This window comes from Arachis hypogaea, chromosome 15, assembly GCF_003086295.3.
Source record: "Arachis hypogaea cultivar Tifrunner chromosome 15, arahy.Tifrunner.gnm2.J5K5, whole genome shotgun sequence".
NCBI lineage: Eukaryota > Viridiplantae > Streptophyta > Magnoliopsida > Fabales > Fabaceae > Arachis > Arachis hypogaea.
This window is the reverse complement of record NC_092050.1, coordinates 93,134,717-93,151,833: the sequence shown is the minus strand read 5'-3', so window position 1 is coordinate 93,151,833 and position 17,117 is coordinate 93,134,717. Positions and strand designations below refer to the sequence as shown.

The 17,117-nt window shown below is 38.9% G+C and overlaps 1 non-coding gene across 1 annotated transcript; it reads right to left on the bottom strand.

The window, feature by feature from the left end:
* Positions 1-15,517: 15,517 nt before the first annotated feature.
* Positions 15,518-15,624, bottom strand: LOC112753953 (small nucleolar RNA R71). The gene has a single exon (XR_003178312.1). It is a non-coding gene; the product is annotated as a small nucleolar RNA R71 (small nucleolar RNA).
* Positions 15,625-17,117: the final 1,493 nt, after the last annotated feature.

Below are 17,117 nucleotides of genomic sequence, written 5' to 3'. Positions count from 1 at the left end.
GAATTGTAAATGACAGAATGTAAATAGGCAGAAAACTTAAAGAGCAAGAAATGTAAATTGACAGAATCTTAAAAGACAAGAAATGTAAATTGCATCAAAAGTAAAGGGGGCTGGGTGCTGAAAATTAAAGAAAGCAATAGATCAAAGCTTAGAGTAACTGCAGAGAATTAAACTTGCAGAAAATGTAAATCAGATCATGAACAGAAATGTAAACTGCCAAACAAGTGCAGAAGAAATAAATTGCTTGAAAGCAAATTAAATTAGGTGCTGGGAATTAAAATTTAACAAGAAAGTGTAAAGTGCAATCAATCAGAGAGCTAGAATATGAAATGGGATGCAGCAGATATCAAACAGAAGAGAAAAATTGCTTGAAGAAGCAAAACAGTAAGAAAACTAAGCTCTATTGTGAAATCTAAAAGGACAAGTGAAGATCTCAGGGGTTGGATGAGACTAAAAAACAGATCTAGATCTCAATTCCTTCCTTGATCCAATAGTAAACAACTTGCAGAAGAAAAGAAGATGAAAGCAGTGAAGAAAAATTAGATCCAAACCACAATTCCTTGAAATTATGCAGAAAAGGAAACAAAGAGAGATCTCAGATCAAGAATGAAACAGAATTCCTTCAATTCTCAATCCAAGACTCAAAAGAAAATTAAAAGAGAGCTATCTATCCTACTTGCTCCCTATTGGAGCCAGCCTTTTTAACAAAGATGAAAACGATGCCTTATATAGGCTTTACAAAATGAAAATGAAAAAGAAATTGAAAACAAATTACAATTAAATGAAATTCCTATTCTAACTTGTTCTTGTGCCTTTGAGTGATGATGTGGGCTTTGCTTGCTTTGGATTAGAAGAGAGATGGGTCCAGTTGGCCTTGGTTCAATTGGTGAAGAATTGAATCCAATTTGATTTTTAATTGAATTTTGGACCATGGGTGCTACTCCCAGGGAACGGCTCAGTTGAAATATCAAACTGAGCGCCCAAACTTGCTTTGTCTTGCCCAATTTGGTGCGCCAACCCCTTGTCCGTGTCACACTTTTGTGCGCATGATTTGCTCCTTGGCGTGCCAAAATGTGAAGAGTGTGGGGGGAAATAGCGCTCAGTTGGGAAAGTGAATTGAGCTTCCTTTTTTTTCTTGTGTAGTGCTCCACCTTTGAGTGTGACGCCTTGAGCTCGAACCTTGGTGGAAGCACTTTTGTGAGCCTTTTTCTTGCATTTTCATGAGGAGAGAGCACAACAAAGCTCAGTTGGAAAAGTGAACTGAGCTTTCATGGGCCTTGGCTTTCCAATTTTTGCTTTCCTTATGTCTCTCCCTTCGAGCCTTGGTGAAGCCACTTTGTTTTATTTTTGCTTGTTTTTGGTCCTTAAAGATGCTTTTCACCTGTGCCTTAATTTCATGCCAAATATGGACTACTTTATATCGTTGGAAAGCTCTGAATGTCAGCTTTCCAACACAACTGAAAGCACATCAATTGGACGTCTGTAGCTCAAGTTATGGTCCTTTGAAAGAGGCATGGTCATGTTGTGAGTGCCCAAGTTTAACTTAGCGAAAATTCTTGCTTCAAAGCCAAATTTTTCACGATAAAGCTAGGTTCACTTAGTTAACCGAGCTTTGAGTGCTGATTGTCAAGCTTCCTTGATTTGGTCATGGGCCACGCTTTTAAAAGCGTGGCCTAAGGCTCCAAAGTGTGCTCCAACTTCAAAGTGTGCCCCAAAACTCTTTTTTTCTCCTTTTTAGCTTATTTTGTGCTTTTTGCTTCTTTTTCTTCTTATTTCCTACAAAATTTATAAAATTAAAAGATCAAGGAAATATACCATTTAAGCACCAAAGAATGCAATATTTAAGCACTAATCATCAATTTCTTGTATGAAAAAGTATAGAAAAACATGACATGATGACATGTCATCAAACATAGAAGAGAAAGAGAAAATAAAATTGGAAACAGAAATAAAACTGCAAAAGTAAAATTCAATACTGGAAAATAAAACTGTAAACAGAAAGGAAAGTGATGCAGAGTCTTAGTGCAAAAGTAAAATTCCAAAGTGAAAAGTACAAAAGAGATCTAAATGAAAAAGAAGCTGGAAAAGTGGATCCCGAAGAAGCCCCAGGAGATCCCCCAAAATACTTCAAGATGCCCCCTATTTATACTCGTGTACTTACTTCTTCAGGTGTACTTGGAAACTCTTCAAAATGTGCTTTTTTGGTTGGTGGAATAAGTTGCTCCAGGAGAACGCAACGCTCTTTAGGAAAGCAGAGCGCTCATACATCGATGCGTACGCGTCACCCACGCATACGCGTCGTTCAACATTTTAACAATTGCGACGCGTACGCGTCACCTACGCGTGTGCGTCATTTCTCTTTGTAGACTTTGTCACGCGTACGCGTCCCCTACGTGTACGCGTACTCTTTAGTGGCGCTCTCCAGGCGAGTGTAGCGTTCTTTCCAAGAGCGCTCTCCCACGCATATGCATTATCCACGCGTACGTGTGGCCTTCCAAAAGTGTCACTTCCATGCTGCCGCTTCATCCATGCGTGCACATGCTTGTTTAGAATTGTTGCTCCCACGCGTACGCGTGGTCTTCAAAAAATCACTTTGATGCGTACGCGACACCGACGCATACGTGTCGCCATCTGAATTTTCCCACTTCCGTATCGCAGGCGCTCTTGGTTGAAGAACGTAGCACTCTTGGTTGAAGAATGTTGCTCCTCCTGTGCGTACACACACTGGATCGTGTGTACGCACACAAACACAGAGCGCTCTTGTAAAGAAAGTGTAGCGCTCAATACTATGCTGCAGGAGAACGTAGCGTTCTTCAAGCTTAAGTGAGCGTAGCGCTATGCTCTTCTTCCTCTGTTATGATCACAACAAAGAATAGCAATACGTCAAAGCTGTGTTCCTTGAGCAACAATTTTTAGATAACACACTCATTCATACTTTTCTTCAATTTTTTGCATGAAATTAAGAAAAATTCATTTAGTCCTCAATCTATCAAAGTATGATGAGAGAATCCATTTAAGTACTTATTTATTTGAGTAATATGCATGAAATTTAACTAAAATGGACTAAACTAACTAGCTAAACTAGCTAAAATGCGAATGCATCACAACACCAAACTTAAATCTTGCTTGTCCCCAAGCAAGCAGTAAAACATAGGAAGAATGAATGAAAACAAAGAGAGGTAATAGACCCTTATTGGAAGGCATTCAATTTTGGTTAATGGGGTTTTCATGCATGGTGTTTCAGTGATTTTTATTCTGTGGCTGAAGTATCAACACTCCTTTGGATCCTTACTTGAATTACACAAAAAATGAGACTTGTTATTGCTTGGTCCTTAGTTTTTTTTGCTCTTTTTCTTTTGATTGAGATTTATTGCTTGCTAAGGCTAAATGCTATGAGTTAAGGCAGCTCTTTAAAGTAAGCTTTCAGCCAGCATTCTCGCCCCGGTTATTTCAAGATGCTAGGTGTTGAGACACCCCTAAGGGCTTACTTGCTCAAGCCTTTCCTTAGCACACACATATCACAGGCATTTAGCTTGTTTTGTTCTTTGTAAATTGATGCCCAGCACCTCTTTGGGTCACTAAATGCTTTGTCTCAAAGTAGCTCTTGATGGTGGACTTTCAGTTGGCAATCCCAGGTTAGTTAACCCAAGTTGTCAGGTGATGAAGCACCCCTTAGAACCTAGTTATCCAAGCTTATCTTTGTACAAGAGCATCACAGGCATATATCCAAATCTCAAGCCATTGGTGCCCAGCCTTGTTTATTTCTTTTTGTTTCTTTCTCTTGCATTTTTTTTTCTTTTATTATGGACCTCTTTCATTTGTCGAGTCTCATGGAATGTAACTCAAGTTCATATCTTAAAGTTATGCCAATCTCTAGCCTTATTCATAAATTAGCTAATGAACCAGCACATACCACCACATAACCTGATTCTGTCTCCTATCAAAATAGCCCTTTACTCTTTCTCTATTTTATATCAATTTTTTTCTTATATTCAAGCATGGGAAATAAAGCATACAACTTAAGCAAGATGGCATGATCTAAGAATTTTAAACTAGCATGCCATACAACATGAAAACAAACAAACAAACAGACAGCAAATGACTCATAACTAACAGGACACAATTCAACAGGGGTACAATTGCACTTTCAATTAACAGATTTAAGCTGAAGACAGTCAAGTAACAGTACAACCTCTTGGAGTCCACTTGTTTCCTCCTTGCCATCACCATCCTCAATTTTTGTGCCCTTCTTTATCTCTTTAGATGATGGTGTCTATTCCTTCTGAGAGATTGAGTGTCTTCCTACAAAGATATTGAAAGTTGCTTGTTCCCTAAGCACTTGAGAGATGATTAGCATGCATGTATGTTTGTAGGCTCTGAACTTACTTTGGTGTGTGAACACCAAACTTAGTTCCTCGCCTTATGTAGCATCTTGAATATATGCAAAAAACCTCATGTCCTTTTATTAAGAAAACAAACTATAAAACTAGAAAACAACTATGAACTAGAAACTAAGCAATTGTTAAGTAGTTACTCTGATTGTTTGGAGCTGATAACTAGTCATGCTGAGGGTTGAAATGTGTTTTTAATTAAATCTTTGGTGGAACACCAAACTTAGAATCCAATATTCACCCTTGAATTACTTTGGTGTGCAACACCAAACTTAGCTCCTTACAATATAGATTAATCTACTTAACTTTCTTATTGAAATAGTAAAGGAAAAGAGAGTTACCTCTGGTTGGGTTGCCTCCCAACAAGCGCTCATTTATCGTCACTAGCTTGACGGTTGTCTCTTATTAGGGAGGATAATGAACATAGTGCCTCAGCCCTTCCCCTCTCACCGTGAGCTTTCCTCCAGTATCATTCTTGATGATTTCCACATGTTCAAGTGAGAGGATTTTATTCACTGTGTAATATCCAGAGAAATATGGAGATGTTTCCAATGGTTGGTAAGCTAGCATCACTTTATCCCCCTGATATGAAGCCTTCAGTGGGAATTTTTCTGTTTCTCCACCCTCTTGGTATTGTCTTCTTGAGATTCTTTTCTTTTCCAGGAGGTGGTTCATGTTTTGGGGTCTCAAATTTTGGAGGGTTCTTGCTGAGGATTTCCTGCGGAGGCTTTGGTTGTTGTCCATTTTCATCTCCTTGAGCTTGTTGCAATAGTTCTATCTCTTCCCCTCCTTTCCAGCATGAACTTGAGTGCATTGGGAGTGACTCATTAGGTGCCTCTTTCAAGTTTGGATTTCTTAAATCAATCTTCATACACTCTTCTTCTTGATTGAGATCTTGTAAACTTTTGAAGACATGGAACACTATATGCTCTTCATGCACTCTCAGCATCAATTCTCCTTTTTCCACATCTATCAATGCTCTGCCCATAGGTAGGATGGGTCTCCCTAGAATGATGGGAGTGTTGTAATCTTCCTCCATGTCTAGAACGACAAAGTCAGCTGGGAGGAAAAATTTCCCCACCTTTACCAATACATTCTCCACAACTCTAAGTGTTTGCTTCATGGATTTGTCAGCCATTTAGAGGGCTATCTATGTGGGTTTCAATTCATGAATTTGAAGCTTCTTCATCAAGGATAGAGGCATCAGATTTATGCTTGCACCAAGGTCACAAAATGCTCTCTCAATTATCATGTTGCCTATGGTGCAGGGAATGTGAAAGCTCCCTGGGTCCTTCCTCTTCCTTGGCAATTCTCTCCGGATGATGGCACTACACTCCCTGGTCATCACAACCATTTGTCCTTCTTTCAAGAATCTTTTCTTTGTTAATAATTCCTTCATGAACTTAGCATATAGTGACATCTGTTCAAGTGCTTCTATGAAAGGGATGTTGATGTGCATTGTCTTGAATATCTCCAGGAATTTGGAGTATTGCTTATCTTTGTTTTCTCCCTTGTACCTTTGAGGATAGGGTATCATTGGTTGGTATGCTTTCACTGCTTCTTTCTTAGTTGACTTATCATTCTGTGTAGAAGTTTCTTGCTCTTGCTTTTGCTCCTTCACTTCTTCTTTTGAGCCTTCTTTGTTGTGATCTTCTTGAGTGATGGCTTCTTTCTCCACCTTCTTTCCATTTCTCAAAGTGATTGCTTTGCACTCCTCCCATTTGATGGCTTTTCCTATGTCTCTTGGGTTGTTTTTAATGTCACTAGGGAAGGCATTTACTTGCTTCTCACCTATCTCTGAAATTTGTTTAGCCCTTTGTCCCATTTATCTTTCCAAGTTTCTAATTGAAGCCTCTTGGTTTTTGCTTGCCAATTCTTGACTCTTTGCTAGTTTCTCCATCATTATCTCCAAGTTAGAGATTCTTTGGGATTCTTGAGGTGGTTGTGGTTGAGTGTGGGATGTTGGTGGTTGATGAAAGGTTATTTTGGTTAGCTGAAGGGTTATTGGGTGGATAATAGGTGGATGTGGAATGATTGTTTTGGGGTTTTCTGTAAGGGTTTTGGTTAGTTGGTTGATGGTTTTGGTGGTTTGTGTTGCGGGAGTTGCTTGGGTTAAAGTTTCTTTGCCATGAGTTTTGGTTTTCTCCCCACTTTAGATTGGGATGGTTCCTCCAAGAGGAGTTGTAAGTGTCCCCATGGAACTCATTCTGTCCAGATCCTTGGTTGTGCATATACTGAACTTTTTCAAGTTGCTACTCCTCATAGCTTTCTTCATTTTGTCCCCACATAACTGGTGGTTGGTTTGCAGTGCTTATTGTAGCTAGTTGAAGACCATCTATTCTCTTTACCATCATCTCCATTTGCTGTTAGATTTGTTGGTGCATCGATTTGTTCTATGCCAAGATAGTGTCCACACCTTCAAGCTCTAATACACTCTTCTTTGGAGTTAGAGTTGGTTGGCGTTGCCTTTGATGAGAATAAAAGTATTGATTGTTGGCAACAGTATCTATGAGGTTCTAAGCTTCTTCTGCTATTTTCATTAGCTGAAGTGAGCCTCTTGTAGAGTAATCCAAAGCCTCTTGAGCTTTTAGAGTTAAGCCCTCATAGAAGTTCTGAAGTCTCACCCACTCACTGAACATGTCAGGTGGGCATTTCCTTATCAAAGCTATGTATCTCTTCTAGGACTCATAAAGTGATTCTCCATCTATTTGAGTGAAAGTTTGCACTTCTATTTTCATCCTGATGATTCTTTGAGGTGGGTAGAATTTAGCTAGGAATTCGCTCACCAAATCATCTCAGTTGTTGATGCTTTCTTTGGAGAATGTCTCCAGCCATTGAGATTCTTTATCCCTCAAAGAGAATGGAAATAACAACAACTTGTAGATATCTAGATGCACAACATTTGTCTTAACTGTTTCACATATCCTTAAGAAGACAGATAGGTGTTAATTTGGGTCTTCAAGAGGACCCTCCATAGGAGCAATGGTTCTACACCAAAGTGATAAGTTGAGGCTTCAACTCAAAGTTGTTGCCATGGACATTTGGAGTGAGTATACTGCTCCTACAGTTTCTTGGGTTGGGGATGGTGTAAGAGGCTAGAACTCTCCTTGGAGGTTAGCCATTGTTGTTGGCCACCTCCTCTGGTGGATTAGGGAGATTATCCTCCATCTCTTAATCTCCATCTTCTAATTCTTCTTCTCCAATCACCCCATTTCCTTTTGCTTCTCTTCTTAGCCTCAAGAAGGTTCTCTCTGGTTCAGAATCAAAGGAGGTGGATGCACCTCTTCTTTCTCCTGGCATACAACACAAACAAACCAATAAACAAAAGCAGAGCACTCTATTGCTAGAGTGGAGTTACAGTTAGCAGAAACAAAATCTCAAACAGTTAGTAGGCTAAATAAAAAAAGATAAAAAAAATGCTTAATCTAGATTATCACTTACTTAATCATTGTTAATCTAAATCAATTCCCGGCAACGGTGCCAAAAACTTGATGGCGAAAAATTGAATTCGCACAAACTAACCGGCAAGTGTACCGGGTCGTATCAAGTAGTAAAACTCCCAAAAGTGAGGTCGATCCCACAGGGATTGATGGATCAAAAAATTTTAGTATGGTGATGAGTCTAGTCAAGCTAAAAAGTGATGAATTGAGTGAATTTTGATCAACAGAAAGTAAATTGCAAGAAATCTAAAGTGCTAAATGTAAATTGCTTGAAACTTAAAAGGCAAGAAATTTAAATGACTGAAAATTAAAGAGCAAAAAAGTAAAAGAGCTAAATTTTAAATTGTAAGAAATGTAAATGACTGGAATCTTAGATTGCAAGAAAGTAAAAGTGCAGAATCTAGGCGTGCGCATGCTTGTTCAGAATGCTTGTTCAGAATTGATTCAAACCCCCTTCCGGAGTGAATGGATCTCAATCAAAATAGAAGTTATTTCTTAGCTATCCAGATGAATTGAGAGGAAGAAGAATTTAAATTAATTCATATGAATCACAATAGAGCTCTTCCCTCTAATGAGTTGGGGTTCAATTGGTCATCGCTCTAAGAACAATTGCAAGAAATCTAAATTGCAGAAATGTAAATCAAGCTCACTATAAACTGAATTGTAAAATTTGCAGAAAGGAAAGTTGCAGAAGAGAATTGCAGAAATTGAAATTGCATAAGCTAAATTGAATTCAATACTGAAATATAAAAGTGCAGAAAGGTAAAAGTGTTTACAAGAGCCTTCTATTCTACTCCTACTCCTACTCCTACTACTACTACTACTCCTAATGCAGCCTTCTATGAATCCTATTGCCTCTTGTTAAACTAAAGCCTTTTTATAGGCATTCCTAAATTACCAAATTGAAATGAAATTGAAAACAAATTACAATTAAATGAAATTCCTATTCTAGATGATCCCCGTGGTCTTCATTGAGTGATCAGAGTGGGCTTGCTTGCTTGTAGTTCAAATGGGCTTGGAATGAAGCTAATTTGAGCAGAAAATTCACTTCCAGGAGAGCGTAGCGTTCATTTGGAGAACGGAGTGCTTTTACATCCACGCGTATGCATCACCCACACGTGTGCGCCATTTTGCGTTTTAGCACATCCACGCGTGCACGTCATCCACGCGTACGCGTAACCTTCAAAATTTGAACTTGTGACGCGTACGTGTGCTATACGCGTGCGCATGCTATACGCGTGTGATGAGTGGATAATTTATATGCTTTTTGGCATTATTTTTAGTATGTTTTTAGTATATTTTAGTTAATTTTTATTATGTTTTTATTAGTTTTTAAATAAAAATCATATTTCTAGACTTTACTATGAGTTTGTGTGTTTTTCTATGATTTCAGGTATTTTCTGGCTGAAATTGAGGGACCTGAGCAAAAATCTGATTCAGAGGCTGAAAAAGGACTGCAGATGCTGTTGGATTCTGACCTCCCTGCACTCGAAGTGGATTTTTTGGAGCTACAAAAACCCAATTGGCGCGATCTCAAATGCGTTGGAAATTAGACATCCTGGGCTTTCCAGCAATATATAATAGTCCATACTTTGCCCGAGATTTGATGGCCCAAATAGGCGTTCCAAGTCAGCTTAAGAATTCTGGCGTCAAAACACCAGAACTGGCACAAAAGCTGGAGTTAAACGCCCAAACTGGCACAAAAGTTGGCTGATGAGCGGATAATTTATACGCTTTTTGGCATTGTTTTTTGTATGTTTTTAGTATATTTTAATTAGTTTTTATTATATTTTTATTAGTTTTTATTTAAAATTCACTTTTCTAGACTTTACTATAAGTTTGTGTATTTTTCTGTAATTTCAGGTATTTTCTGGTGGAAATTGAGGGACCTGAGCAAAAATCTGATTTAGAGGCTGAAAAAGAACTGCAGATGTTGTTGGATTCTGACCTGCACTCAAAGTGGATTTTCTGGAGCTACAGAAGCCCAATTGGCACGCTCTCAATTGCGTTGGAAAGTAGACATTCTGGGCTTTCCAGAAATATATAATAGTCTATACTTTGCTCAAGATTTGATGGTCCAAATAGGCGTTCCAAGTCAGCTCAAGAATTCTGGCGTTTAACGCCAGAACTGGCATAAAAACTGGAGTTAAACGCCCAAACTGGCACAAAAGCTGGCGTTTAACTCCAAGAAAAGTCTCTACACATGAAAGCTTCAATGCTCAGTCCAAGCACACACCAAGTGGGCCCCGAAAGTGGATTTTTACACTAAACACCCTAGCTTACTCATTTTCTGTAACCCTAGGTCACCAATTCACTATAAAAACTACTTTTAGTGATTCATCTTGTACCTCATGACATTCTATACGTTTCATATTGTATCCTCTACGGCATGAGTCTCTAAACCCCATTGTTGGGGGTGAGGAGCTCTGCTGTTCTTTATGAATTAATGCAATTACTACTGTTTTCCATTCTATCACGCTTGCTTCTATTCTAAGATATTCATTCGCACCTCAACCTGATGAATGTGATGATCCGTGACACTCATCATCATTCTCACCTATGAACGCGTGCCTGACAACCACCTCCGTTCTACCTTAGATTGAATGCATATCTCTTAGCCTCATTATTCAGATCAGAGTCTTCGTGGTATAAGCTAGAATTATTGGCAGCCATTCCTGAGATCCAGAACGTCTAAACCTTGTCTGTGGTATTCTGAGTAGGATCTGGGAAGGGATGGCTGTGACGAGCTTCAAACTCGCGATTGTTGGGCGTGTGACAGACGCAAAAGGATCAATGGATCCTTTTCTAGCATGATCGAGAACCGACAGATGATTAGCCGTGCGGTGACAGCGCATTTGGAACGTTTTCACTGAGAGGACGAGAAGTAGCCATTGACAACGGTGATGCCCAACATAAAGCTTGCCATGGAAGAAGCCTTGCGTGCATGAAGAAGAAGATAGTAGGAAAGCAGAGATTCAGAAGACAAAGCATCTTCAAAGCCTCAACCTGTTCTTCATTACTGCATAACAAGTATTTATTTCATGTTCTTTTACTTTTTACAATTAAATCTGAGAATTATTGATATCCTGACTAAGAGTTACAAGATAACCATAGCTTGCTTCAAGCCGACAATCTCCGTGGGATCGACCCTTACTCACGTAAGGTATTACTTGGACGACCCAGTGCACTTGCTGGTTAGTTGTGCGGAATTGTGACAAAGTGTGATTCACGTTTAAGAGCTCCAAGTCCTTTGGCGCCATTGTTGATGATCACAATTTCGTGCACCAAGTTTTTTGTGCCGTTGCCGGGGATTGTTCGAGTTTGGACAACTGACGGTTTATCTTGTTGCTTAGATTAGGAATATTTTATTTTTGTTGGTTTAGAGTCTTTTATTTGAGTTTAGTTTCATATTTTAAGTTTGGTGTCAATTGCATGCTTTTATTTTCTTTTAATTTTTCGAAATTGCATGTCCTTAGTTCTTACTCGATTTTTAAAAATTCTAAGTTTGGTGTCTTCTTTGTGTTTTTCCTTTAATTTTCGAAAATTTGGGTTTGATTTTCAAAAAAATTTAAGTTTGGTGTCCCTTGTGCTTTTATTTACCTAAAATTTTTTCAAAAATTTGTTCTTGGTGTTCATCTTGATCTTCAAAGTGTTCTTGATGTTCATCTTGACATTTAAAGGTTTCTTGTTTGTCCTCTCTGTTTTGATCTAAAATTTCTAAGTTTAGTGTCATTTTGTTGTTTTTCTCTTTCCTCATTAAAATTCAAAAATAAAAAAATATCTTTTCCTTATCTTACTCATAATTTTTGAAATTTGGCATTAAAGTAGTCAAAGATTTTCAAAATCATATTTTTTCTTTTTAGTCAAGTCAAAATTCTAATTTCAAAAATTGATCTTTTCAAATATTTTTCAAAAATCAAATCTTTTTAATTTTCAATCATATCTTCTCAATCATATCTTTTTCAAAATAATTTTCAATCATATCTTTTTTTTATTAAATTGCAATCATATCTTCTCAATCAAATCTTTTTCAAAATAATTTTCAATCATATCTTTTTGATTGCTAATTTCAAAATCCTTTTAATTAATTAATTAATTTAGTCTTCAATTTGCTTTTATTTTCTTTTTTTTGAAATTTTATTTTATTTTATTTTCTATTTATTTTATTTTATTCTATTTTAATTTTGGTCACTTTTAATTAAATAAACAAAAAAATAAAAGTATAATTTATTTACAATTCATATCAATTCCCTTTTCTCCATCATGGACATAAGTGGAAATGAACAGTCCAGAAGGACTCTGGGATCATATGCTAACCCCATTACAGCTGCATATGGGAGTAGCATCTATATACCCCCCATCAAAGTAAGCAGTTTTGAGCTAAATCCTCAGCTCATTATCATGGTGCAGCAAAATTGCCAGTATTCCGGTCTTCCGCAGGAAGAACCTACTAAGTTTCTGGCACAGTTCTTACAAATTACTGATGCCAGGGCATTTTGGCCAGTTTCACTGACCTTTTCTTTATTGTTTTAGGGTAGTTTCATGCATTTTCTTAGGAAATAAGCAAGTTTTGGGTAGAATTTCACTTACATCTTGATTTAAGCATACATTGTGCACTTTACATGATTTCATGAGAGTTTTGCATGAATTAGATGACAAATTGGACGATGCATGTCTCATGATGTGGATTAGAACTTTGATGCACTTTATTGCTTGATTTCAGGACAAAGGAAGCAAGAAAGAACCACATTAGCAGCCACGTTAGTCTAACTAACGTGACCACTAACGTTGAATGGGAGCTAGCTTGCAACGTTAATGAGAAAAGTAATCGTCAATAACGTGCTCGAAAGCCATCATAGCCCACGTTAAGAGTCACGTTAACTAAGTTAACGTGAACTCTAACGTGGAAGAAAGAAATAAGGCCAACGTTAGTGACACTCACCTTTGTCACTAACGTTGGACCAAGCTCATAAGTGGCCACGTTAAGAGCCACGTTAACTCAGTTAACGTGGACTCTAACGTTGGAAAGCAAAAGAGAAGCCAACGTTGGCCAAGCTACAATGAGCCACGTTAGTTGCCACGTTAACTTAGTTAACGTGGAAGCTAACGTGGAGAAAGCAAGTGATCACCAACGTTAGTGACACTTACCTTTGTCACTAATGTTGGGATGTACCACCACAAGCCACTATGAGCCACGTTAGCTTCCACGTTAACTAAGTTAACGTGGAAGCTAACGTTGAGGATAGGATGATGAGCCAACGTTAGTGACACTCACCTTTGTCACTAACGTTGGAGATGGCTATCATTACCACGTTAGAAGCCACGTTAACTCAGTTAACGTGGACTCTAACGTGGGAAGTAGGGGCACCTTGGAACGTTAGTGACAAAGGTAAGTGTCACTAACATTCTCGAAGAATTGGCAAGCCAACATTAAGAGCCACGTTAACTAAGTTAACATGAACTCTAACGTAGGGGGAGGGAGGACTCTCAACGTTATTGGAAAAGGTGAGTCCCAATAACGTGTGCGAAGGATCAAGAGGCAATGTTAGTGGTCAAGTTGATGCCACTAACGTTGAAGTTAACGTGGATCATCCGTGGGTGCGGAACGTTAGTGGAAAAGGTTATTGTCACTAACGTTCTCGAACCCACACTCTCACTTAACGTTAACGCCACTAACATCCTGAGCTAAAGACCCTTCCTACTTCACACTTTCTCTCTACAAGTAAAGCTAAGCCCACTGCAGAAGATAACTGCTTCAAATTCAAAGTTCCAAAGGCCCATATCCAAGACTTGAAGAATCAACTAGAAGATCAGAAGAGTAGCATATATAGGGGTAGTTTTGAATCAGGAAAAAAGCTTTTGGTGGAGGGGAAATTGAGAACTACTCTTTGTATAATTTACTTTCTCTGCACTTCTAGTTCTAGTTTTTATGATGTATTCTCCATCTTTGTTTTCTACTTCCAGAGCTATGAACAACTAAACCCCTTTCATTGGGTTAGGGAGCTCTGTTGTAATTTGATGGATCAATACTAATTTTCATTACTCTTCTTCTATCTTTTCTCTTGATTTTACTAGAAAGCTTTCAATCTTCATCCAATTGGGTAATTATCTTGGAAAAGAAGCTATTCATACTTGGATCTCTTCTGAACCTTGGAAGAGGAATGAAGAGATCATGCTAGAAATGCTTTCTCATGTTGGACCAAATTGGGTTTGGTAGGGTATGGTGACTATAATCCTACCAACACTTGATTTGGGAATGCATGTGGTATAATCAGTGACCATACTTCATCTCTTCTCATGAGCAATTGACTAAGGAATTGGCTATTGATCAGGATTTGAGAGATTGAATTACCAAGGAATTGGAATTCGATCACTTAAGATTTTCAAGGAGATCAATGAATGCATTGATTGAGGACGAGATGAAAATGAACTTGATCCGGAGAATGCAACATCTCCTAAGCCCAATGAATCCCCATTTCTAATCTTACCCATTCTCTTTAATTTCTGCAATTTACTTTCATGAGCATCTTCCCCATTCCCATTTACAATTCTGCAATTTACTTTCCGTCATTTAATTTCAGCTCTTTACTTCCAGCATTTGCATTTTCTACTATTTACTTTCCCGCCATTTAATTTCCTGAAACTCTCAAACCAAATTCTGCTTCGCTCAACTAGAATAATCCTCTAATTAAAGTTGCTTGACCAATCAATCCCTGTGGGATTCGACCTCACTCTATTGTGAGTTTTTACTTGACGACAATTCGGTATACTTGCCAAAGGAAAATTGTTGAAAGACAAGTTTCTGTGCTATCAAGTTTATGGCGCCATTGCCGGGGATTGATTTTGTATCAACAATGACTAAATTGGAGGATAACTAGATTGAGCATTTTTCTTTTGTTTGATTTAAATTTCTATTTGAGTTAATTACTTCCAGTTTTAGTTATTTTCCTCCCTTCCCCCATACTCCTTTTTGTTAGTTATTTACCATTCAGTTCACTAACCCACTAACTGTTTGATATATTGCATCACTCACACTAACAGCAATTTTAACAAGAGTACTTTCTGCATCTATTTCCTTGCTTGTGCCTTGTTGGTTGTATGACAGGGAGAAGAAGCGGGGCTTCAACTTCCTTTGATTCTGAACCTGAGAGGACCTTCCTTAGATTAAGGAGGGAAGCAAGTGGAAAGAGAGTAGTTGGTGCTGAGGAAGAGGAGGAGTACTTTGAACCAGACATGGATGAAAACATAGAGAACCATCATGAAGAAGAGGCTCACAACCATGGCAGAGAAGGTCCAGCGCATCAGGCTGGACAAGTGAGAAGAGTTCTGGGTTCTTACATCAACCCAAACCCAGGAAACTGTGGAAGCAGCATCCAAAGGCCAACCATAGATGCCAATTACTTTGAACTAAAGCCACAACTCATCACCCTTGTTCAGAACAATTGTTCATTCGGAGGAGGTGTCCAAGAAGACCCCAATCAACATCTAACCACCTTCCTAAGGATATGTGATACTGTGAAGTCTAATGGTGTTCATCCTGACACCTATAGACTACTTCTGTTCCCTTTCTCACTTAAGGACAAGGCATCTAAATGGCTAGAATCTTTCCCAAAGGAGAGTTTTGCAACCTGGGAAGATGTGGTGAATAAATTCTTGGCAAGATTCTATCCTCCTCAATGGATCAACAGGCTGAGAGCTGAGGTGTAAACATTCAGGCAGCAGGATGGTGAGACTCTATATGAAGCATGGGAGAGGTTCAAGGACCTGACAAGAAGGTGCCCACCAGATATGTTCAATGAATGGGTGCAGCTACACATTTTCTATGAAGGCCTTTCTTATGAATCAAAGAAGGCAGTAGACCATTCATCCGGGGGGTCTCTGAACAAGAAGAAGACCATTGAGGAGGCCATAGATGTCATTGAAACTGTAGCAGAGAATGACTATTTCTATGCTTTTGAAAGAGGCAACACTAGAGGAGTGATGGAGCTAAACAATGTGGATGCACTGTTGGCCCAAAACAAGCTTATTACCAAGCAGCTGGCTGACCTCACCAAGAAGATGGAGAGGAACCAAGTGGCAGCAATCACCACCTCATCAGCAACCCAAGAGGGAGTGAATGCAAAGGCAGAAAGTGAGCAAGAACAAGCCAACTACATTGGAAACTCACCCAGGCAGACCCATGATCCTTACTCAAAAACGTACAACCCTGGTTGGAGGAATCACCCGAACTTTGGGTGGGAAAATCAACAAGATCAAAGCCAAGATTAGAGACGTCACAACCCCAACAACCATGCAGCTCACCAACATTCCACACAGAGATCATATCAGCACCACCCTAACAACACCTCTCCACATCCATACCAAAATCAAAATGACCCAACTCACCCATCTACTCTCAACTCACCATCATCTGAAGAAAGACTCTCCAAAATTGACATTCTGCTTGAAGGCATATGCAAAGAGATTCAAGACAGTAAGGCATTTCGAGAAGATGTGCAGTCCAATATGCAGAATCAAGATGCTGCCATCAAGAAATTTGAGACACAAATTGGCTACCTATTGAAGAGAATTTCCAGCCACAACCCTCGCAGCGATGTAGACTCAAACCAAAGGGAGGAGTGTCAAGTTATAACCCTCAGAAGTGGAAAAGAATTGAAGGAGACTCCCAAGCAACCCCAAGAGAAAGATTCAGTTGGAAAGAAGGAGGAACAAGATGAAGTTCAAATCCCCACCTCCAACTCACGTCAAAAGGAAGGAGAGCTGAAGCCATATGTTCCGAAAGTACCATATCCTCAACAATTGAAGAAGAAGGGGGATGACAGCCAGTTCTCCAGATTTTTAGAAATCTTCAAGAAATTACAGATTAACATACCCTTTGCTGAAGCAATAGAGCAAATGCCGCTCTATGCCAAGTTCTTGAAGGAATTGATGACTAAGAAGAGAAGTTGGAAGAGCAACGAGACTGTGATACTAACCGAAGAATGTAGTGCTATCATTCAGCATAAACTACCCCAGAAATTGAAGAATCCTGGGAGCTTCCAGATCCCTTGTATTATAGGGGAGATCACAGTGGAGAAAGCTCTATGTGACTTAGGAGCCAGCATAAATCTGATGTCAGTAGCTATGATGAGAAAAATGAAGATCGAGGAGGCTAAGCCAACAAAAATGGCCCTACAACTGGCAGACCGATCGTTCAAGTTCCCTCATGGTGTAGTAGAAGATTTGCTGGTGAAGGTGGGGGATTTCATCTTCCCAGCAGACTTTGTGGTGTTGGACATGTAGGAGG